The 25,000-nt window shown below is 42.0% G+C and overlaps 1 protein-coding gene and 1 non-coding gene across 4 annotated transcripts in view; both read right to left on the bottom strand.

Moving 5' to 3' along the window:
* LOC123514058 (protein amalgam-like) overlaps positions 1 to 25,000 on the bottom strand; it is a 310,100-nt gene that overhangs the window by 65,282 nt on the left and 219,818 nt on the right. The gene's annotated exons all lie outside the window — the stretch shown is intronic.
* On the bottom strand, positions 15,804 to 15,877 carry Trnan-guu. The gene has a single exon. It is a non-coding gene; the product is annotated as a tRNA-Asn (tRNA).

Here is a 25,000-nt window from a genome sequence, read left to right as displayed (position 1 = left end):
TTGATAATGAAGGGGTATGAACGTTAGCATGGGTGTTGACAGGGAGGCAAAGAGTAGCAGGGTGGCTGAGGACTGGCAGGGGTTATAAAAGGGTGCAAGGCTTGGAGGGGTGTGTTATGATGCGTGTGTGGTGAGGGAAAGATGTTATGAGGGTTATGAAGAAGGTGTGTTTGAGGGGCATGAGGTTTGGTAGACGTCATGGAAGTGGTGAAGAGACTGGAGGGTTCATGGAGCTGGAAGGGGTGAGGAGACTGGAAACGTTCATGAAGCCAGAAGGGAAAGGGATGAGAGGGAACTGAATGGATAGAAGGAATGGACTGGAGGAGTTGAGGTGACTGGAGGGTGATAGAGAATGGAAGGAATAGAAAGACTGGAAACACTCGCGGGACTGGAAGGGGTGAAAGAATTGTAAGGGGTGCGAGGGGCTGTGATTCTTAACAAAGCAGTGCAACATTAGCGGAGCCATAAGCCTGAGAAGCGGGGCGCAGTGGGAATGGGTGGCACGTGCTTTACTTGGAAAACGAAACAAGAGAATAAAAAAACCTTAAACAGGATTAGCGCGAGGAGAACAAGTGAGCGAGACATTTCCTTCCATTCTTTACGAGGCAACAGACACCTGCCGTAACGATAATTACTAACAGTGAGGTCTAATGCACTTCCTCACAACACAGGGTGGCAGTCATAGTCCTGTTCTCTTCCTTCACACAAAAATTCGTGCACAAAGTTACACACACGCCCTTCACTCAAAATCCAAAATTAGATATGGCGACTCCTATACGAGCCTCGGAGTCCCTTTCTGACTGTTCTATTGTTGCTGTGGTAGACAGTCACTGTTCTTCTCCAATTAACAATGACGTTCCTCAGGGTTCTGTTATATCACCTACTCTTTTGCTATTACTCATCAATGATATTCTAAACTAAACTTTTTGGCCTATCCACTCCTACGCTGATGATACCATCCAACACTTTTCCATGTTCTTTCAGAGACGACAAACTCTTCAAGACATAAAGAAAACACGCAGGGAAGCCACAGAACGTCTGACTTATGATCTCTCTAATATTTCACATCAAAACTTCACATCTGATCTCTAGCTAAAACAGCTTCTATGAACTGTTCCTCTGATCTAGCTAGCTGCATGCCTCCTCCTTCTGCAGCCTTGCTGCAAGAGATTTTCACATTTCTTTCACTCCTATTCTGACCACTTTAATGCAGGAATTAACCAGTATTCCTAATCATTCATCTTCTCTGGTAAACTCGGGAACTCCCTGCCTATTTTTGTATTTCCAACTTCTCTGGCTTCGGCTGACGTATTCATCTCTGTATAGGCCTGGCACCTCAGTGGGCCTATTTCTGTTGTAAGTTTTGTTGACTTTACAAGAGATCTTCCAACGTCAATAACAAAAAAGAAAAACACAGCGGCGGCAGAGGCAGCGGCTGCCCACAAGTGTGGTGGTGCTTGCAACACACCGCCTCTTGACGCCGCACACTCGCTCATACAGTTTTAATTCATGCTAATTGAGCACACCATTCTGGATTGGCCAACTTTCACGCCGCAGCCTCTGTTGACCTTGTACAGGATAGATATAGGACGTAAGGTTGGGAATTACGACTTTGTATATCACGACAACCCAGCTAATATGCCCCAAACCCAGCGTGGCGAAATGCAAGGACTTTGATATTAGGACACATTTTTTTTACCTTCAGGTTTGTGTACGATTAGACCATTTTATTGACATTAGGAAGGATCTATTGAGGGCAAAAGATTAATGGCCAGAGTCTTCACTATTTTATTCCCCCACATAAGTTACTGAAGCTGTATAAAACCACCAAATAGTAAGCAGAATGAATACGGAAGCGCGTCATGGTACTCAAGGGGTTAAGCCCATTCTAACTATATGGGGGCTTTTTTTTTTTACCGTGTGTGTGTGTGTGTGTGTGTGTGTGTGTGTGTGTGTGTGTGTGTGTGTGTGTGTGTGTGTGTGTGTGTGTGTGTGTGTGTGTGTGTGTGTCTTCAGATCAGTACGAGTTGCCACTACTTTCTTTAAACAAGGCAGCGCACAACAAGGGAGCACTGACAGCCGCAGCACATCATAGTCTCCTTAAGTATCAGGCACAGCATTGAAGTCACTCCGGACGAGTGTGTGTGTGTGTGTGTGTGTGTGTGTGTGTGTGTGTGTGTGTGTGTGTGTGTGTGTGTGTGTGTGTGTGTGTGTGTGTGTGTGTGTGTGTGTGTGTGTGTGTGTGTGTGTGTGTGTGTGTGTGTGTGTGTGTGACCCGCATCACACCACACCACCACTACATCACCACCACCATCACCCTCCCCACACCACCTCCACCACTACCACCACCACCACCGATCTTGAAGTCGCATAATGCTCACTTACATTCAATTACACGAAACAATAGCGCACCTTTGTCCCGCTGTGTTTTATTATCAAGTGATGAAACCCGCTCAGTACCACCCCTCCCTCCCTCACCACACTCACACCCCTCTCACCTGTCCCTCCACCATTCCCTTGCTGTATTTTTTCCCCTAATGAAGCCACAGTATGTTCTCACCCCTCCCCTCATCTCCCCGCTCTCAGGCCAGGCCAGGGTGGGGGATGTGGCGGTTGGAGTCTGGCGGATACAATAGGAGGGCAAAATATTCCCTTGGCGTGAATGGCGCTTGTGGGGCATCACTTCATTAGCCTCCATTGTTGTGGGCAGCAGACGCCGCCACCATCAAACGCTCCTTAGTTTTGTGGCCAGTTAGTTGCGTCTCTCACCCCTCCAACCTCACCCTTCCTGCCTCTACCTTCGGCACTGTACCTTCGTCTCTTAACCCACAACCCTCGACATTCTCTCAACTCTCGACCCTCAATCCTCTTTCCTCGACCTCTACCCCTGGGACTCTATCCTAGGAGTCTCTTTACTACCCTCACGCCTGTTCTTTGTCTTATTGGTGGCGGTCCAGGATGATGGGTGAAGGGTGACTGGCAAGGGACCGCCTAGCTCTTCTCTTGTTATGTATTCACTGGTACCGTTACAAAGTGTGTGTGTGTGTGTGTGTGTGTGTTGGGGTACATGAAATGAATAAAATACATAAAATAGTCTCTCGCTATATGAAAGTGGGCGGTTCACACACACACACACACACACACACACACACACACACACACACACACACACACACACACACACACACACACACACACACACACACACACACACACACACACACACACTGGAAACAATAACAAAAGAGGAAAAAGAGAAAACTGCTTCTTTCAACGAATGAATAAATAAAATGAATAATTCCCCCGACGCTTCTCTCTTTTTTTTTTCATTTTTTCCCCCAAAGTTCCATTCTTTTTTACATTGTTCTTTGGTGTGGTGATATTTTCTCTCTCTCTCTCTCTCTCTCTCTCTCTCTCTCTCTCTCTCTCTCAACTGGAAATAAAACAGGCAGATCTCACATCACCATCACCACCATTCTCACTGCACACAATTCAACACCGCCACACACCACCACATAGATCATAATACTGAGGCCCACACCACTTGCCAAAATATCAAGAAACTCACACCAAACACCACACATCACTAAACCTCACCACCACTCACCACTAGAATTAGACTCAAACTCACTATTAACCTCTTCTGGATCATGACGCGTTTCCTCATTCTAGTTACTATTTGGAGATTTTATAGAGCTTCAGATACTTATGTGGGGATTGAAATAGTAAAGACTCTGGCCATTAATCTTCTGACCTCCATAGACCCTTCCTAATGCAAATCAAATCGTCTTAATCATACCCAAAAATCAAGGTAAAAATGCGTCTCAGTATTGAAGGAGTTAATACCACAGCAAATGGCACACACACACACACCACACGCCACGAGCACCTCCACTGATACCACAATAAACTAGTCAACACACACACACACACACACCACCACCACACGCCACGAGCACCTCCACTGATACCACAATAAACTAGTCAACACACACACACACACCACCACCACACGCCACGAGCACCTCCACTGATACCACAATAAACTAGTCACACACACACACACACACCACCATACGCCACGAGCACCTCCACTGATACCACAATAAACTAGTCACACACACACACACACACCATATAACACCATCATACATCACCACACACCACTCCCACCACCAGCACCAGCACCACCACTACCATCAAGTTACAATCATACACTGTAATATACATTAAAGAAAAAAAAAAAGACACAGCGATATGATGAAACAAAATGCAGGTAAAGAGAAAGAGAGAAAAAAAAATGAAGATTAATTCCTGTCTGGGAGAAAATTAAACGTGATCATAGATTTTATTTTGTTGATATATTTTTTTTTCATTTTCATATATCAATGCAAATATTAAGGATAGTCACGATGATGATGATGATGATGATGATGATGATGATGATGATGATGATGATGATGATGGTTATGGTGATGATGATGATGGTTATGGTGATGATGATGATGATGATGATGGTGATGATGATGATGATGATGATGGTGATGAATATGGTAACATTAAAAAATAAATAAATAATAATAATAATAATAATAATAATAATAATAATAATACTCATATAAAAGGAGGAGGAGGAGGAGGAGGAGGAGGAGGAGGAGGAGGAAGTAACAAATGAGTAAAAAAAAAAAAAAAGAAACGGAAGAATAAAAATAACAACAAAACAACAACAGTAATAATAATAATAATAATAATAATAATAATAATAATAATAATGACAACAACAACAACAACAACAACATTACTACTACTACTACTGCTGCTCTAACTACTATTACTACCACCATTACCCCAACCACCACCACCACCACTAATAACAACAACAATAACAAAAACATCAATAAATAAATCAATAAATAAAAGTTAGACACAACAACAGAAAAGGAAAGGAAGAGAAAAAGAAGAAAATAAAGGAAACGAAAAGAAGAAAATAAAGGAAAGTGAAAAATAACAAGCTTACAGAGAACGTCAAATGGACCCAGGACACACACACACACACACACACACACACACACACACACACACACACACACACACACACACACACACACACACATAATACAATAACTTTCCGCTGATTATGTCACCACTTGCTCTACATTATAAAACACGGCTTACTGTGCCCCGTTTCTCTCTCTCTCTCTCTCTCTCTCTCTCTCTCTCTCTCTCTCTCTCTCTCTCTCTTTTCCTTTTACATTTAGTGGTTAAAGTGACCCAAGCTTTGCAGTACATCTCTCTCTCTCTCTCTCTCTCTTGCTCTTCAGGAACAATATAAACACGAAAAGAAGCGAGTCAAAAACTCTCATTGCTGAATGTAAAGTTACATATAATCGCAAAAAATGTCTTGATAATAAAGGGAATATTTCTAAGACTTGGGCAACCATTAAAGATATTGTTCCTGACTGTAAGAATCACTCTAGAGAATACAATTTTGATGATGAAGCAAAGAAAGCCAATGAATTTAATGTTCACTTTGCAAACCTAGGGAGAAACACTTATGATAAAACTCAAGAAACGCTCCATGGTGAAAATGTACCTGATTTTAATGACGCAAATGTGATTTTAGATGGTGTTAGTATTTTTAGACCGCAGCCTGTAGACATAGAACTTGTCATCCTAACTATAAAAAGTCTTAACGAAACTAGGGCAGTTGGTTCTGCCAGTATTTCAATGAAATTTATTAAGGATTCCTTGTATGTTACAGCCTTATCTAACTTGTATTATCAACACCTCCATTATCATGCAGGCATGTTCCCTTCTTGGAAACATGCCCTTGTGGTTCCATTGTTTAAAAGTGGCGATACAAATAATTTGAACAATTATAGACCCATTTCGCTTTTACCCATTCTTTCAAAAATACTGAAGAAAATAGTAGCTGGTCAACTCATACAGTTCTTGGAACGCAACAAAATCATGTCTAATGCACAGCACGGGTTCCGCCCTAGACTATCCACAGAGACTGCACTCACGGTTATTACGGACAAAATATATGATAATATGGATTCAAAAAAATATCTCTTTTGACTATGTGACCTATCAAAGGCTTTTGATAGTGTTTGCCACGAGAATCTGCTACGTAAATGTGCTATGCTCAACATTGATAACTTTTGGTTCTCTAGTTACATTCAGAACAGATCACAATCTGTCCGGATAAAGAATGAAATTTTGCAGGAAGTACATGTGGGATATGGGGTTCCACAGGGCTCAGTTCTTGGCCCCATTCTCTTCTCCATATATAAAAATGACCTTGGTGGAAAAATAGATGGATGTTCTCTGATACAGTATGCCGATGACACCCAGTTTCTTACAGCCGATACTATTGACAATCTTAATAACCTTACCAATAAAACAGAAGAGGCAATGCGTAAAATAAAACTATATTTCATTACTAATGGACTTCTATTAAATCCCAAAAAAACACAATGCATCTTTATTGGAAACAGGCAACTATTATCTCGAATTCCTCCTGAGACTTTAATAAATTGTGACGGCGTGCACAATCACCCAAGCACACATGTCAAGAACTTATGTGTCTATTTTGATAAATATATGCTTTTTGATGTGCATATTGATGAACTTAACAAGAAGGTCATGGGAGTATTAATGTTTCTTAACAGAGTAAGTGAGCATTTTGATAAAACTACCCGAATTATTGTTGTGCAGTCTCTGGTGCTTAGTCTTATAAATTATTGTATCAGCATTTGGGGCAGTACTTGTAAAACGCTTCTTCACAGTGTGCAAAAATTACAACATTTTGCTGCAAAAGTTGCCATCGCAGGAGCGAGGAAATATGACCATGCAACTCCTTTCATAAAAGAACTAAAGTGGTTGACCATTAACGACAAATATATTTTTGAAAAGTGTACCACTGTTTACAAAGCAGTCCATGGATTATACCCAGACTGGTATATAAAGTTCCCCACAGTTAGGGAAAGGGCAGCAAGCATAACAAGGCAAGAAAATAACCTTCACATACCAAGAGCCAAAACAGACTCTGGTGCCAGGGCCACTACTATATGTGGACCAACATTCTGGAACAATTTCCCTCATTACACTAGAAGCTCTGGAAGTCTACATAGTTTTAAATCTAGTCTTTTAAATGTATTTCTTAAAGACTCGTAATCACGTCCTTTTTCACTCTACTGTATATAATATTTCTATTGTTTTAATTAGATTTTATAATGTTTTAAGTTAATTTCAGAAAATATTTTAGGCTAGACATTTTTTCTCTAATCTCTAGTTTTACTATTACTGTTTGACCTTTTCACCGGTTGTTTAACTTTGATCTGTTTTTAGTTTTATTATTATTATTTGAATTGACAACTGATTAGTATCTGTTGAATTTAAATACTATTATATACCTTTGACTATAAAGAATAACCAGGTATCATGGAAATAATCAATTTGAGTTTGAATTTTGAATTTGACTCTCTCTCTCTCTCTCTCTCTCTCTCTCTCTCTCTCTCTCTCTCTCTCTCTCTCTCTCTGTTCAATGCCTTTCCTTCCATCTTTTCCACGATATCAATTCTCTCTCTCTCTCTCTCTCTCTCTCTCTCTCCAGTAAGCGTCAGGATCTGGTCAGCGTCAACATCGTAAATTAATCATGTTTTGAATAACAAAGGTGGTGGTGGTGGTGGTGGTGGTGGTGGTGGTATAGTACACGGCCGCTTTGCGGAAACCTTTCTCTTTTTTTTCTCTCTCCTTTCTCATCTTTTTCATCATTGTTTCTTTTTCTGTCAGTGTTTGTTATTATTCTCCTTCTTCTTTTCTTCTTTATTCCATTTTCTTCCTTTTCTTCTTCTTCTTCTTCTTCTTATCATTATTATCTTTTATTTTTTTCATTATTATTCTTATCAAATTCTTTTATTACGTATCTATTTGTTTTCACTAAGTTCCGTTTTCATTAATTTCTCTTCTGTTGATTTTCACTTATGCTTCTTTTTTTATTCTTCTTTATCATTAATTTATCAGTAACACCTATTATTTCTATACCACCACCACCACCACCACCACCACCACCACCACCAGCACACACCATAAATTAGGCCACATTTCCTTATCAATACCAGAGAGAGAGAGAGAGAGAGAGAGAGAGAGAGAGAGAGATAAGACACCACCACCACCACCATCACCACCACTACCACCACAATTACCCTCATCCTCAAAGTAAACACCATAGTAATGATTTTTTATCACCACCACCACCACCACCACCACCACCACCACCACCACCACCTCCACGACCACCAATCTTTACTAAAACAAGCGGCCCTCGTTCTAAATCCTGTGTGTGTGTGTGTGTGTGTGTGTGTGTGTGTGTGTGTGTGTGTGTGTGTGTGTGTGTGTGTGTGTGTGTGTGTGTGTGTGTGTGTGTGTGTGTGTGTGTGGGCCGGCCGCTGTGCTCCCAGAAGAGAAAATATTGTGATAGTTACCCCTTTTAACATACCACCCTTCCTTCCTCCTCCTCCTCCTCCTCCTCCTCCTCCTCCTCCTCCTCCTAACTCTTCCGTTTCCTCCTCCTCTTCTTCCTAACTCATCCCTTCCTATCCTTTCCCTAGCCAGACTACAGCGACAAGCTTTTCAATCATCCCCTCTCTCCCTTCCTCCTCCTCCTCCTCCTCCTCCTCCTCCTCCTCCTCCCCTCTCTACTTAAACCTCTTCCCCTTCCCACTCTTCCCTCTTCATTCTCTTACATTTTGACATCCTCCTCTTCCTCTCCTCCTATTCTTCATCCATCTTCTTCTCTCCTCAATGTTATTATCCTCTCTCTCTCTCTCTCTCTCTCTCTCTCTCTCTCTCTCTCTCTCTCACCACAATGAGAAATAACAGAATGAACAAGAACAATAACAACGGAAAACTAACTATAAGAGCAAAAACAGAAGAAGAGCAACACCAAGAGGAGGAGGAGGAGGAGGAGGAGGAGGAGGAGGAGGAGGAGGAGGAGGAGGAGGAGGAGGAACAAGACACAGTAATACCATAATGTTGCAGCGTTGTAGTAAAAAGGTTGCTAGCCAGTCAAGTATCACTACACGCTGGCAATACTGCTGGGACAGGGCATGGCGGGGCAGGGCGGGGCAGGGTGGGGCGGGGCAAGGTAGAGGGAAGCTTAGGGCAGACTGGGGAGGAGAGGTGGGGAGGATCTAAGTGTTTCCAGAAACTGAACAATAGTAAGAGGCTTACAATAAAATATTGACAAGTAAACCCGACTACATCCTCTTCCTGCTCCTCCTCCTCTTCTTTTTCCTCCTCCTATTATTCTTCTTCTTCCTCCTCCTCCTCCTCCTCCTCCTCCTCCTCTTCCTCTATCCCTTCACACACTTTCCTTCTTACTACTTGTCTCTTATCCATCCTCCTCCTCCTCCTTTACTTAACGCCTCCTTCTTCGTCTATTTTTCACCATCATCTTTCTTCTTCTTTTTCTCTTAAGTCATTATATCTTATCTCATTTTTCTTCTTTTCCTTCTGAATTTTTTAGTTTTTTCTTTCACTATTTATCATCTTTTTTCTCTCTATTTTTCATATCCATCTTCTCTTTTTACTTCTTTTGTATCGTTTAGTTTCTTTTTCCAAATTTTCTTTTCTTTTTTCGTGTTTCTTTCTTTAAAAAAAAAATATATATATCCTTTTCTTCTACCTTCCTATCACGTTTCTTCTTCTCCTTCTTAATCATCATCATCATCATCATCATCACCTTCTTCTTTCTCTTCCTCGTCTTCGTCCCGCCTCGTAAAATATTTCTCCTAATCCTGCTCTCATAAACATTTCCTTTTAGTTAAGACTCGCCACAGACGGGAATTATTCATTTGCTTGTTCCCATCACCATTATTATTATTATCATCATTATTATTATTATCATCATTATTATTACAATCATTCAACATTTACTATTATCATTTTCTTCCTTGGTAATTTGGTTGTATTTTTCACATTTTTTTTTCTATCACTAATATATTGTATCAGTATTCTTCTTTTGACCTCCTTTCCTTCTCCCATCACCCATAATTCCCTCCTCTTTCTCCTCTTCTAGTTCTTCCTCCTATCTGTTTTCCTCTCACGTCTTTCATTTTCTTTTTTTTTTTTCCTTCGTACATTCTTTTATTTATTCTTTTCAAGACGGTGGTGATAATAAACATTTTTTCTTCCTCCTGCTTTCTCCAAGTCATAATGATTACCACAATTTTATCGGTGGTGGTGGTGGTGGTGGTTGGAGGAAGGAGGAAGAAGACTTAAGCAGCTCAACAACATCGAAGGCTTTGAGGAGGAGGAAGAGGAGGAGGAGGAGGAGGAGGAGGAGGAGGAGGAGGAGGAGGAGGAGGAGGAGGAGGAGGAGGAGGTAAACGATAGTAAAGTGGGAGAAGAGTGAAGAAGTGTTTGTGGGAGAGAGAGAGAGAGAGAGAGAGAGAGAGAGAGAGAGAGAGAGAGAGAGAGAGAGAGAGAGAGAGAGAGAGAGAGAGAGAGAGAGAGAGAGAGAGAGAGAGAAGCGTGGAAAGGGAATTTTGTATGAGAATTAGTGGTCGCTGGCCAGACGCAGGGTGGAGGACACACACACACACACACACACACACACACACACACACACACACACACACACACACACACACACACACACACTGACTTGGTATCACAGTATGTATGATTTATCTAAAAAAAAAATAAAAATGCTAATAACAAATCAATAAAAATAGATAAGTAAAATATGTACACTGAAATGAAAAAAATAAATAATAATAAAAGCAAGAACAATACTACTACTTCTACTATTCTACTACTACTACTACTACTACTACTACTACCACCACCACTACTACTATTACTACTACTACTACTACTACTACTACATTTTACAAACTATCATTAGAATCACATAAACTTATCAAACTACCACCAGAATACTACAAACTTTCTAACCTACCACTAAAACCACGTAATCTTACTGAATTATCATCACAATCACGTAAACGATCTTGAAAACACCGAACAGTTCCCAGAAAAGCAGTTATACAAAGCCGAGACAAGACCAGACCTTTGAAAACACGAGGCCTTGCTTCTACAGGTCCTGGCGTGGCTTATAGCAGGGCACCGGACATATCTTACTATCCTCTCTCGCTACTTTCCACGCTAACTGCTCTTCTGATCTTGCAAACTGTCTGGTTCTCCTCCTTCTCCCGTGGTCTCAATACTTTCTCTTACCCATATTCTGTCAATCTCTCAAGAGTTAGCTAATATCTATAGACTTTTATTCCTCTAACTGGTGAACTCTACAACTCTGCCTGATTGTGTGTTTTCCTGACTTTTAATTTGAAGTCTCTCAGGAAGGAGGTTTCAAGACACTTCTCAAAATGATTTCGGGATAAGCTTTTCGAGTACTCTTTGGGAACTGGTATCTTCAGCTGACTTTTTGTTTTAGCTCTTTTTTTTTCCCTTGCCCAGTGTCTCTTGTACATAAAAAGAACTATAGACATCAAATTTCTACGACTTCCCATCTTACATACTTGATAGCACTCCTGCATTTCAACACCTTCCCCACAACCGTCCACCACCTCCACACACACACACACCGTCGCACACATCACATCATATCACGCTAGCTGTGGTGGTGGTGGTTGCGAGTAAAGCTGTTGTGTTTGTAGCTGTCTACCACACCAGTCATCAATCTTACGTTGTGTTGCATGATGTGACGCCTCCCAACTATACTAGGTCATGTTAATATCACTGTTCACATCCTACCAAGCCACACAGTCAGCTAGCCAACTCAATGATATTTCCATGGTACGGTACACTGTTATGCATCCACTTATATCTAAATGTCTATCCACAAAATACCACATGTACATTATTACAAACATTCACTCATATCACATCCATCCACATTACATTATCCACATCATGCCACACATCCACACCACACCAAACCAAACTAGCCGCGCTGCTACACCACAACATTCCACATCATGCAGTTTTGTGGAGTAACAAAAGATGCGAATATAAACATCACATCACATCACACCGCCATTGTAAGTATGCACACCACCAAATGGAGACTGCCGCTACTATCACCATCTGCACACACAAAATAAATAAATAAATAAATAAAAAATAATAAATAAATAAACAAAAATAAAAAGATACATAAAAATGAAAATTAAAATAAAATAAAGACAAAAAACTACAAAAGACAAACTGTGACCTATAGTATGTATCAATATTCATTCTCTCTCTCTCTCTCTCTCTCTCTCTCTCTCTCTCTCTCTCTCTCTCTCTCTCTCTCTCTCTCTCTCTCTCTCTCTCCGTCTCTCTCTCTTTGAAGGGATCAGTCTTAGGACCTGTTCTCTGGTTTATATAAACGACATAGGTAATGGTGTTAGAGGTACAGTATAATACTGAAATTTGCAGATGATAACAAAACAGAGAATTCTGTAGTCTCTACCGAACGAGTACTAAAAATACAGAACAATGTAGACAAGTTGTCAAAGTAGTAGCAAACCTGGCAAATGCATTTGCGTCCCAAAGAATTAAATTCATTCTCATGAATACACATAAGACGAAGAGGTGACTCAGTACAGGTATTTTAAAACCACCACAGGTATTGATACCACGGACGGCCGTAAATACCTACTTCATGTTAAAGTTTTCAAATTACACGCGTGGAAACCGTTGTAAGACTATTGCAAATCCTTCAACTTTCACGAACCAGAAAAACAGATTTTTGTCCCCCGTAGAGTTAATTTAATGTGACTCCTCGAGATGTTATAGCATTTGATTGCAACACTGCAGAAACTCTTAAGCGCCGTCTTGAAAATATTTTGCCTCCAATCCGCGGCCAAGAGCGTTTGTTTGTTAAACATTAAGTTCCTCACCACCAGGCAATGGCGGCATCTCATTTCATCTTCTCAAAATTCTTTCCTATAAAACTTCCTATTTGTTTTTCCTTCTCTAACCCCTTTAGGTATTTATCTTAGACCTATTTTCCTGTACAACTTATGCAGGAACCAATTGAGGGTGGGGAGAGAGTCTTCTGCTTTCATGTCTTATGGCTTATTTTTCTAGGTAACTCTCTCTCTCTCTCTCTCTCTCTCTCTCTCTCTCTCTCTCTCTCTCTCTCTCTCTCTCTCTCTCTCAAAAACAACATTTTCATACAGCTATAACGGGGCAGGACGTGACGGGGTGGTGGTGGTGGTGGTGGTGGTGGTGGTGGTGGTGAGCCTATGAATAATTCAGTGTGAATTTCCCTCTACAGGAAAACACAAACACGGCAAAGAAGAAAAAAGACTGAGCAAGGAAGAAAAAAATTGAGAAAGCGACCGAGGAGGAGGAGGAGGAGGAGGAGGAGGAGGAGGAGGAGGAGGAGGAGGAGGAGGAGGAGGAGGAGGAGGACGGCAATGAGTATGAAGAGGCTCTGAAAAAAAAGAGGAGGAGGAGGAGGAGGAGGAGGAGGAGGAGGAGGAGGAGGAGGAGGAGGAGGGAGGAGGAGGAGGAGGAGGAGGAGGAGGAGGAGGAGAAGAAGAAGAAGAAGAAGAGAAGAAGAAGAAGAAGAAGAAGAAGAAGAAGAAGAAGAAGAAGAAGAAGAAGAAGAAGAAGAAGAAGAAGAAGAAGAAGAAGAAGAAGAAGAAGAAGAAGAAGAAGAAGAAGAAGAAAGGGCAAAATGAAAAAAACAAACAAAACAAAAACAAAAGAATATTAGGAAAAGTAACAACGAAAAAAAAGAAAAGAATAAAAGAAAGAAAGATAAACAACAAGAAATGGGAAAGAAAAGAAAGAAATGACAAAGAGTAAACGAGAAGGAACAATACAATGCATAGAGAAAAGGAGGAGGAGGAGGAGGAGGAGGAGGAGGAGATGAATAGGAAGCACAGAGAAAAAAAGTAGCAAAAAAGAAAACGAATGGGAGGAGGAGGAGGAGGAGGAGGAGGAGGATGAGAGAGAAAGAGGAGGAAGAAAAAGAGGAGAAGGAGAAGGAGAAGGATGAGGATGAGAAAACAATAACAGAAATAGTGAATGAAGAGCTGAGAGAGAGAGAGAGAGAGAGAGAGAGAGAGAGAGAGAGAGAGAGAGAGAGAGAGAGAGAGAGAGAGAGAGAGAGAGAGAGAGAGAGAGAGAGAGAGAGAGAGAGAGAGAGAGAGAGAGAGAAATAATCCACCCCAAACCTAAATTTCCGTAAAAAGAAAAATGGTTAAAAAAAAAAAAGAAAATAAAGAAAGAAAATATGAACAAGAAAAAATAAGAAGAAAGAAAAAGTGGACGCGAACCTTACGTGTTTATAGTTTATCGTTTTGACAACCAGGAGGAGGAGGAGGAGGAGGAGGAGGAGGAGGAGGAGGAGGAGGAGGAGGAGGAGGAGGACGAGAAAAAGAGAGACCATGAATTGAAACAAGGGGAAAAAAAGAAGAAAAACATGATAGAAAAGTAAACAATGGAAAGGAAAGAAAGAAAGAAAGAAAGAAAGAAAGAAAGGAAGAAAGAAAGAAAGGAGTAGAGAGGAAGAATAGATTGACAACAAAACATGAAAGGAAAGAAAAAGGAGAGAAGAATAAACAGAGGGAGAGAGAGAGAGAGAGAGAGAGAGAGAGAGAGAGAGAGAGAGAGAGAGAGAGAGAGAGAGAGAGAGAGAGAGAGGAGGAAGGAAGGAAGGAAGGAAGGAAGGAAGGAAGGAAGGAAGGAAGGAAGGAAGGAAGGAAGGAAGGAAGGAAGGAAGGAAGGAAGAAGGAAGGAAGAGAAGGAAGGAAGGAAAAAGAAAGAAAAAAAAAAAAAAAAAAAGAAAGAAAGAAGAAAGAAAAGAAAGGAAGGAAGAAAAAAAATCAATTAAATAAAGGAAAAAGTGAATAAGTGAAGTGAATGAATGAATGAAAGAAAAGAAGGAAGAAAATGGACAAAGAGAGAAACAGGAATAAAAGAAAAGAAAAAAAAAACTAAGGAAAGAGTCAAGGATGAATAAGTGAACAGATGAATGAAGGAATAAATGAATGAAGGAATAAATGAATGAAGGAATGAAGGAATGAAGGAAGTCATCTCAAACTCCTGAAAGTGGACGTCTGTAATAAAGGCTAAATTACTGAGGCCCAGGGAGGGAGAGGCGACCCAACGGTAAGAGGAGAGGAGAGGAGAGGAGAGGAGAGAGGGAGAGTAGATGAGAGGAGAGGAGAGGAGAGAAGAGGAGGGAAATAAAGGATGAATATGCTTATAAAGGGAAATGAAAGATGGAAGAGATGAAGGAAAGAAAGATACGAGAGAGAGAGAGAGAGAGAGAGAGAGAGAGAGAGAGAGAGAGAGAGAGAGAGAGAGAGAGAGAGAGAGAGAGAGAGAGAGAGAGAGAGAGAGAGAGAGAATATTACACTGTCGCTCCTTGCTTCTCCCAGTTTGGCAATTATTAAAACACATTGACGCTGTCCAATCATAATTATTAATACCTGGAGAGGGAAAGGGAGAGGGAGAGGGAGAGGGAAAGGGAGAGGGAAATGTTTGTTCATGAGTGAGAGCTTGAGAGATTGTTGTCGAAGGAGGAGGAGGAGGAGGAGGAGGAGGAGGAGGAGGAGGAGGAGGAGGAGGAGGAGGAGGAGGAGGAGGAGGAGGAGGAGGAGGAGGAGGAGGAGGAGGAGGAGGAGGAGGAGGAGGAGGAGGAGGAGGAGGAGGAGGAGGAATACAAAGGAAGACAAACAGCAACAGACCCTTAAGTCCCTACTAGGCTGTTTGTGGAGACTATCTACTAACTACCAGTGGTAGAGACAGGACAGCAAAGCAGAAAAACATCGCGCCCCCGGGTGGGCTCGAACCACCAACCTTTCGGTTAACAGCCGAACGCGCTAACCGATTGTGCCACGGAGGCGGAGGAGGAGGGAGAAAACATATGCTAGTAGTAGTAGTAGTAGTAGTAGTAGTAGTAGTAGTAGTAGTAGTAGTAGTAGTAGTAGTAGTAGCTGGTGGTGGTTGTGGTGGAGGCAGCAGCAGCAACAGCAGCAGCAGAAGAAGAAGAAGAAGAAGAAGAAGAAGAAGAAGAAGAAGAAGAAGAAGAAGAAGAAGAAGAAGACGACGACGATGATGATGATAATAATAAGAATAATAATAATAATAATAATAATAATAATAATAATAATAATAATAATAAGAAGAAGAAGAAGAAGAAGAAAGAAGAAGAAGAAGAAGAAGAAGAAGAAGAAGAAGAAGAAGAAGAAGAAGAAGAAGAAGAAGAAGAAGAAGAAGACGACGACGATAATGATAAGAAGAAGAAGAAGAAGAAGAAGAAGAAGAAGAAGAAGAAGAAGAAGAAGAAGAAGAAGAAGAAGAAGAAGACGATGATGATAATAAAGAAGAAGAAGAAGAAGAAGAAGAAGAAGAAAAAAGAGAACGATGAGGAGGAGAAGAAGAAGAAGAAGAAGAAGAAGAAGAAGAAGAAGAAGAAGACGATGACGATGATGATAAAGAAGAAGAAGAAGAAGAAGAAGACGACGACAACGACAACGACGATGATGATGATGATAAAGAAGAAGAAGAAGAAGAAGAAGAAGAAGAAGAAGAAGAAAACATAATAGTAGTATTCGTAGTAACAATAGCAGCAATACTAGCAACACCCACCGGCTTTCTCTCTCTCTCTCTCTCTCTCTGATACCAATCCGCTTTTTGCAACTTAAGTACAAAGAGCTACATTATTAATAATTAGAAACTGTTATTATTATGATTGGCGAGCCAGACACACACACACACACACACACACACACACACACACACACACACATATTGAAGGAGAACACACGCAATACAACACCACAACACCAGTCAGTCTACACCACTAGAGAGAGAGAGAGAGAGAGAGAGAGAGAGAGAGAGAGAGAGAGAGAGAGAGAGAGAGAGAGAGAGAGAGAGAGAGTAAAAATCAAACTTAAAGTAACTAGAAAGAATAAACTCTTGAAGCTTAAATACAAAAAACAACAAACTAAAGAAAAAACAAGAATATAAAGTTAATCTAACCTTAAAAAAAAAAAATAATAATAATAAACAAAAAGGTTAAACTTAGAACATAAAGGAAAAAAAGAAGAGAATATTCAAAACTTATATATATAGAAAGAGACAGAAAGGAAAAAAAAAAAAAAATGAAGAGGATACAAGAGGTGGTGGTGGTGGTGGTGGTGGTGGGAACATACTAACCTCTCCTCCACCACTATTACCTCCTGTGTATGCTAGGCTGCGCTGGCTGGAGGGAGGGAGGGAGGGAGGGAGGGAAGGAGGGAGGAGGAGGAGGGAGGAAGGGAGGAAGGAGGAGGAAGGAAAGGAGGAAGTGAAAAAAAGGGAAAAAAAAGTGGAGAGGACGAATAGGAGAGAGAGAGAGAGAGAGAGAGAGAGAGAGAGAGAGAGAGAGAGAGAGAGAGAGAGAGAGAGAGAGAGAGAGAGAGAGAGAGAGAGAGAGAGATACCACACATCACCGTTTCTTTCCACATTTTACACCCACACATTAATATTTTTTTGTCAACATTTTTCTTCTTCTCTCATTCCACGTCTGTGCAATGCTTCCTCCTCCTCCTCCTCCTCCTCCTCCTCCTCCTCCCTGTCTTCTTGTGGTGCTTGTTCTCCTCCTCTTCCCCAAAATTCTTAATCCCCAATGGGTAGTTAGGAAGGGAAAAATTATAGCAAGGGAGAGGGAGAGAGAGAGGGAGAGAGGGAGACAAATTAGGGCAGTGGATGATGTGAGTGAGAGAAGAGAGAAATATGGATGAAAGAATGAATGAATGAATGAAATAATGAAGGAATGAATGAAGGAAGGAATAGTATATAAGTAAGAGAAGGAGAGAAGAAAGAGGAAGAAATAGAAGAGAGAAAATGAGAGGAAAGAGACGAAAAGAAAACAGAAATTAGATGAAATACAGATAGATAGAGAGATATAGAGAGATAGATAGAGAGAGAGAGAGAGAGAGAGAGAGAGAGAGAGAGAGAGAGAGAGAGAGAGAGAGAGAGAGAGAGAGAGAGAGAGAGAGAGAGAGAGAGAGAGAGAGAGAGAGAGAGCACCTATCCACACTACAACTACATCGTCCCGCAAATTTTCCCCCTCCTCCTTCCCCCTTCAGTCTCTTTTCCGCCTTCCTCTTTCCACTTGATCGCATTTATTTTTCTCCCCTATTCCTCCTTCTTCTCCTTCCTGTGTCGTCATCCTTCTCATATTCTTCTTCTTTCTTGGTTCCTTCTTTCCTTCTCACTTGAACATTATAGATTTGAACAGTATAATTGGAAAAGCCTTTGATTCCTTAGACCATTTAATATTGGTAGGTAAATTAAATAATATTGGAGTAAGACGAAAACTGTAAAAATGACTTAAAAGCTACTTATCAAACAGAAATCAAGCTGTGTATTGTAATTGTAACGAGGAAACGTCATTGCTGAAATCTATTGACAGGGGAGTACCTCAGAGATCAATGCTGTGACCAGTGTTGTTTTGAGTTTACATCAATCATGTTTTTAATGCCACTCATAAATTCACCTATGTTGTATATGCAGGTGTTAGCAGTTTTCTTATGCTTTTATCATTTGCAGACTGTTTTAGATATAGAGCTAGAAAAATTTGTAAAAGTGCAGCAGTTTACAAATTTAAGATGAATGTAAAAAAAAACTTATATATTTTTAAAATCTACCTGTACCACACAATAAGGGCTAAGTATATTGTCAGATTTTAAAATTGCCAAAAAAAAAAAAAAAAATACGTGGAATATTATATAGAATTCGTTATAATCTAACAACTGATGCTCTGAAAAGTTAATGTTATTAGTTTATGTTTGTCCATTTGGGTTTGCACGTGACTGTAAATTGTTAAGGAAATCACAAAAACAAAATAGAGAAAGAAAGAAAAAAATCCTACCCTGCAACCTCTCTCGTCCTCATCTCCCCAGATTTCTTCTCTACAACCTCCCGACTCACAAAACCACCCCAAGAACTCACCCTATCTGAAGTCTTTGCCTCCTAAACTCCCCTTACTTCCTCCATCCCCACAAAATATTCACACCTCAAAACTTTAACTCACCCACACACACCCCACACATACTCAGAGTAATCCCAGTTCCCTCCCATCCTGCCTCTTTTCACCTCGGGAGCGTGTCTTCGGCAGCGAGGCGGCGACGCGGAGGATCAAGGAAGGTACATTTCTCGCGTAAAAGTGACGCGTAGCGAGGGCGCGAGAGAGAGAGAAAAAAAATGGCGATAACTGATGAGGTGGGAGAGAACAGCGGCGCAGCACAACAAAGTGTGACTGAAAGTGACGGAAACGGGACGCGGGAGTGGAATGTCTAGTGAGGAGGAGGAGGAGGAGGAGGAGGAGGAGGAGGAGGAGGAGGAGGAGGAGGAGGAGGAGGAGGAGGAGGAGGAAAAAAGAGAGAGAGCATCCAGGTACTCCTTCTCCTCCTCCTCCCTAAGTTGTAGAAGCGCTGGATGATGACAAAGATGAAGAAGAGATGGAAATGTGTAAGGAAATGAGAGTATTAGTGTGTGTGTGTGTGTGTGTGTGTGTGTGTGTGTGTGTGTGTGTGTGTGTGTGTGTGTGTGTGTGTGTGTGTGAGAGAGAGAGAGAGAGAGAGAGAGAGAGAGAGAGAGAGAGAGAGAGAGAGAGAGAGAGAGAGAGAGAGAGAGAGAGAGAGAGAGAGAGAGAGAGAGAGAGAGAGAGAGAGAGAGAGAGAGAGAGAGAGAGAGAGAGAGAGAGAGAGATGAATCCAAGATAAAATAACAGGATAACAGGAGGAGAGAGAGGAGTGAAGGATAAAATAATGAATAATATGTAAAGAGTAAAATAACACAAGGAAAGAGTAGTGAGTGGAAGAAAAGAGTGAAGTTTGGACAGAACCACCCGAGTGACAATGAAAAGAGTGACAAGGCGCTGCAAACCTTTCTTGATTTCCAGAACCTACACTATTCTTCTCCTCACAGTTAAGTCGTCAAGCTTCATGCACTAGTAGTATTTGTGTGACTGATTAATTTATTTGAAATGTGATAATTCTCTTGACTTTGTAGTTTTAATTTGTTATGCTGTAGTACAAGTTTTACAATTTCTTTTATTTTTCAGACAAATAATTTAAAATGGAGCTGTAGTCGCGAAGAATTTCAATGCTGTAAACATTGATATTTTGGAAATTGACATTAAAGTTATCTTATCTCAGAGGAATAGAACAAACTCAGTAATCATGTTAGTGTTTCGTCATTGATAAATCTTGAAAAAATATTACATAAATTTATGGATGATGATAACAGGTGGAGGTACTCCCTGCAGCTTCCTTTATTTTCATGTGTTGTAAAGATGAGCGTGACCAAGAGATGACAAACCCAAAACTTTCACATACACGCTGACTCAGAACATCCACCACACACTGCTGTCTTGGAATCACATGCTAAAACACTTCCACTACTTTCAAGAACCTTTACTCTAAATGACATGGGTTTTTAAGATTTTTCTTTTATACACTTAATGACATATTAACAAAATTTTAACCCCTTCAGTTTTGAGACGCACTTTTACCTTGAGACTATTGGGTGTGATTAAGCGATTTTATTTACATTAGGAAAGGTCTATGGAAGTCAAAACATAAAAAAGCCACCGTCATCACTACTTTAATCCCTACATAAGTTTCTGAAGCTGTATAAAATCACCAAATAGTAACCAGAATGAATATGGAAACGTGTCATGGTACTAAAGAGATTAATAGCATGAACTTGTTAAACTCTCTTGAGAATTCAGCTAATTGTGGCTGTGGCCTTGAAAAATAGCCCTGGTGAGAGAATAAAGCGTTTCAGAATACGTCCTCACACACACACACACACACACACACACACACACACACACACACACACACACACACACACACAGCCGCACCGCAAGTCGTCACTGCCTCGCCCGGTCTCCAAGAAAGGCGCTTTAACTGATCTGTGACGGTCGGGCGGCGCCTCCTGCTGAGTGGCTGACTGGGGAGAGGGAGAGGGAGAGGGAGATAGAGAGGGGGGGAGGGCTAAGGTGCTGTGTCGCCAAAACCTCCTGGGTCGCTGGCCACGGCTGGAAGGATAGGGAGAGGGAGAGGGAGAGGGAGAGGGAGAGAGACGGGAAGGGAAATTATTGTAGGTATGAGAGAGAGAGAGAGAGAGAGAGAGAGAGAGAGAGAGAGAGAGAGAGAGAGAGAGAGAGAGAGAGAGAATAAATAAATAAAGAAAGGAATAGGAAATAGAGTAGAAGGGAAATAAGGAAGGTAGAAAAGGAGAGAAGAAAATACATGGTGAAAATAAAAGACAAAAGCATTTGAGAAAGAAAGACAGAAGAGAAGGAAGAACAAAAGGAAGAGAACAAAGAGGAAGAGGAAGGGAAAGAGGAACAAGAGGAAGGACACGAAGAAGAAGAAGAAAAAAAAGTGGAATAATCAAAGAAATAAAAAGAGAAATCGAAAGGAAATAAAGAAATGATGAACACGAAAAAAAAAAAATAGCAAAAGAAGAAAAAAGAAAAAAAGAAAAAAGAAAAGAGAAAAAGCTCATCATAATTAACGACAAAAAAATAAATATGGGGAAGAGGAGAAAGAAAGAAAGAAAGAAAGAAAGAAAGAAAGAAAGAAAAAGGAAACCAAAGAAAAAAACACAAAACAGGGAAAAGAATTAAAATTGTTGGGAAAAAAAAAAAAGGATGATAGGAAAAAGAGAGAGGGGAGGAAAGAGAGGGGAAAAATATGTAGAGGAATAAAAACACATTAGAAGGAAAGGAAAGGAACCGAAGAACAGGGAAGGAGGGCGGGAAAAAACAGGTGTCACACTGAAAAGGGAGGAGGAGGAGGAGGAGGAGGAGGAGGAGGAGGAGAAGGAGGGGTGGTGGTTAGGGAAGATGGTAATATATGGAAGGTAAGAGAATAACAGTACGAAAAAGAGGAAGGAAGGAAGGAAGGAAGGAAGGAAGGAAAGAGAGAAGAGGAAGGAAGACAAAGACAATATAAAGAAGGGATAGGAAAAAGGAAGGGAAGGAAATAAGGAGAGAGAAGAAGGGAAATAGGAAAAGAGGAAACAAGCGGGCAAGAAGAAGGTAAAGGAGAAGAAGAGAAGAGAAAATTACTAGAAGAAAGAAAAGGGAAAAGCAGATAAGGAGAGAGAGAGAGAGAGAGAGAGAGAGAGAGAGAGAGAGAGAGAGAGAGAGAGAGAGAGAGAGAGAGAGAGAGAGAGAGAGAGAGAGAGAGAGAGAGAGAGAGAGAGAGAGAGAGAGAGAGAGAGAGAGAGAGAGAGAGAGAAACAAAAGGAGAAAGGAGGAAAAGAAAGTAGATAAAGAAAAGGAAAAGAAGATATTAGACAGATAAAAGAAGAACAGATGAGGAAGATGAAGAAAGGACGAGAATGAGAAAGGAAGGTAAAGAGAGAAAAAGAGAGAATAAGTAGAGAAAGAGAAAGAAGCAAAAGACAGAGAGAAGAACAGGTAAAGTAAACGAGAAAGAGAAAGAGAGAGAGAGAGAGAGAGAGAGAGAGAGAGAGAGAGAGAGAGAGAGAGAGAGAGAGAGAGAAGAAGCGCGCGTGAGATGGGGAGCGGGGAGAGGAGAGAGGGGAGAGGGGAGAGAGCCAGAACGATCCGCCGTAATTGGAAAGCAGGAAACCAGGCATTTCCATATACTTAGCGCAGTGCTAGAGTCTGGAGTGAAATAGCATTGTTCTGTTAGCGTAACGAGGTGGTGTGCCGCTCCCAGAATGCCAATATACCCGCCCACCTGCCCCACCTGCCTGCTTCACCCCTCCCTCGTCCCTCCCTCCCTGCCTGCCTGACCTCTCCCTCGTCCCTCCCTCCCTGCCTGCCTGACCTCTCCTCGTCCCTCCCTCTGCCTGCCTGCCTCTCCCTCGTTCCTCCCTCCCTGCCTGCTTCACCCCTCCCTCGTCCCTACCTCCCTGCCTGCCTGACCTCTCCCTCGTCCCTCCCTCCCTGCCTGCCTGACCTCTCCCTCGTCCCTCCCTCCCTGCCTGCCTGACCTCTCCCTCGTCCCTCCCTCTCTGCCTGCCTGCCTGACCTCTCCCTCGTTCCTCCCTCCCTGCCTGCTTCACCCCTCCCTCGTCCCTACCTCCCTGCCTGCCTGACCTCTCCTCGTCCCTCCCTCCCTGCCTGCCTGACCTCTCCCTCGTCCCTCCCTCCCTGCCTGCCTGATCCCTCCCTCGTCCCTTCCTCCCTGCATGCATGACCCCTCCTTCGTCCCTCCCTCTCTGCCTGCCTCATCCCTACCTCGTCCCTCCCTCCCTGCCTGCCTGATCCCTCCCTCGTCCCTCCCTCTCTGCCTGCCTGCCTGACCTCTCCCTCGTTCCTCCCTCCCTGCCTGCTTCACCCCTCCCTCGTCCCTACCTCCCTGCATGCCTGACCACTCCCTCCCTACTTCCTGACCCCTCCCTTGGTTTCTTCCCTTCCTTCTGTCTTTCTCCTCCCTGCCTTACTACTCCTACTCCATCCTTCCCTCCTCATCCCTCCCTCCCTTGGTTTCTTCCCTTCCTTCTGTCCTTCTCCCTGCCTCGCCACTCCTAGTCCATCCCTCTTTCTCTCACCTTCCTTCTCCTCCCTACCTGGCCACTCCTAGTCCAGCCCTTGCTTGTCTACCCTACCTGTGGACTTCTGCCCTCCACCTTCCACGTCTCGTCTGGTACACCTGTTTCTTTTTTACTTGATCTACTTCCTCCTTTTCTTGATGTTTTTTTTGGGTTTATTTGTGTTTCTTTACGTTTTTCAGTTGCTGCATCTTTTTCATCATCATCATCATCATCATCATCCTTTTCTTCTTGTTCTTGTTCTTCCTCCTCCACTTCCATCTTTCGCTTCCTTTTCCATCTCAACCTCAACCTTTTCCTCCTCCTCCTCTTTCTCCTCCTCTATCTCCACCTCCACCTAGTCCTCTTCCTCTTCTTTTACTTCTTCTTCTTCTGCTTTCTTCTTCTTTTTCCTCCTCCTTCTTCTCTACATCTGCTTTTTATACTCTATTGACACACCTGAAAGCCACACCTGTTATCCTTTTTGCCTCCTCCTCCTCCTCCTCCTCCTCTTCCTCCTCCTGTCTTTTGTCATTCCCCCCAATCAACACCACATCCTCCCCTCCCGCCCTCACCACATCACACCCAGCCACACTAAGCCACATAACATCACAACTTGTCTTGTCACATCACCACATATCATCATATCACATCAAATCACTTCACCATCACCACCAATACCATACAACACCACACGCCACATCAATAGTATACCAATCCCGATCATATTATCACCACATCACCAGGAGCTCATCACCACCACTGGTAATAATAATGCTAAACACCACACCACTCTTTGTCACTATTACCACAACACCACAAACCTACACTTCCTCTTTCCAAGTACACCACCATGATTTTTTTTCCAAGTCATTACAACACCACGACGACACCACAACACCACAAACCTATTACACTCTCTCCCCAAGTGCAACACCACAATATTTTTTTTACAAGTCATCACAACACAACGACACCACAACACCACAAACCCCACACTCCCTTTCCCCAAGTACACCACCATAATATTTCCAAGCCATCACAACACCACAACACCAACACTTCACTATACAACACCATTACCATACCACCATGACCACTACTACCATCACCACACCATATATTATCCTCCATTTCCTTCCTTCCTCCATTCCTTCCCTTCCTCCTTCTCTCCTTTACTTCCTTCCTCATTTTCCCGTTTTTGTTGCCACTATCTTTTGTTTCTTGAACCAAACTGAGAAGAAATTTAATATGGATCCCTGGAGAAGACCATGGTGTGTGTGTGTGTGTGTGTGTGTGTGTGTGTGTGTGTGTGTGTGTGTGTGTGTGTGTGGTAAAGATCTTGAAGGAGACTTTTCAAACACGATTTGTCAATAATGTGCTAGAGAGAGAGAGAGAGAGAGAGAGAGAGAGAGAGAGAGAGAGAGAGAGAGAGAGAGAGAGAGAGAGAGAGAGAGAG

Source organism: Portunus trituberculatus, chromosome 37 (genome assembly GCF_017591435.1).
Source record: "Portunus trituberculatus isolate SZX2019 chromosome 37, ASM1759143v1, whole genome shotgun sequence".
Lineage (NCBI taxonomy): Eukaryota > Metazoa > Arthropoda > Malacostraca > Decapoda > Portunidae > Portunus > Portunus trituberculatus.
This window is presented reverse-complemented; position numbering and strand designations above follow the sequence as displayed.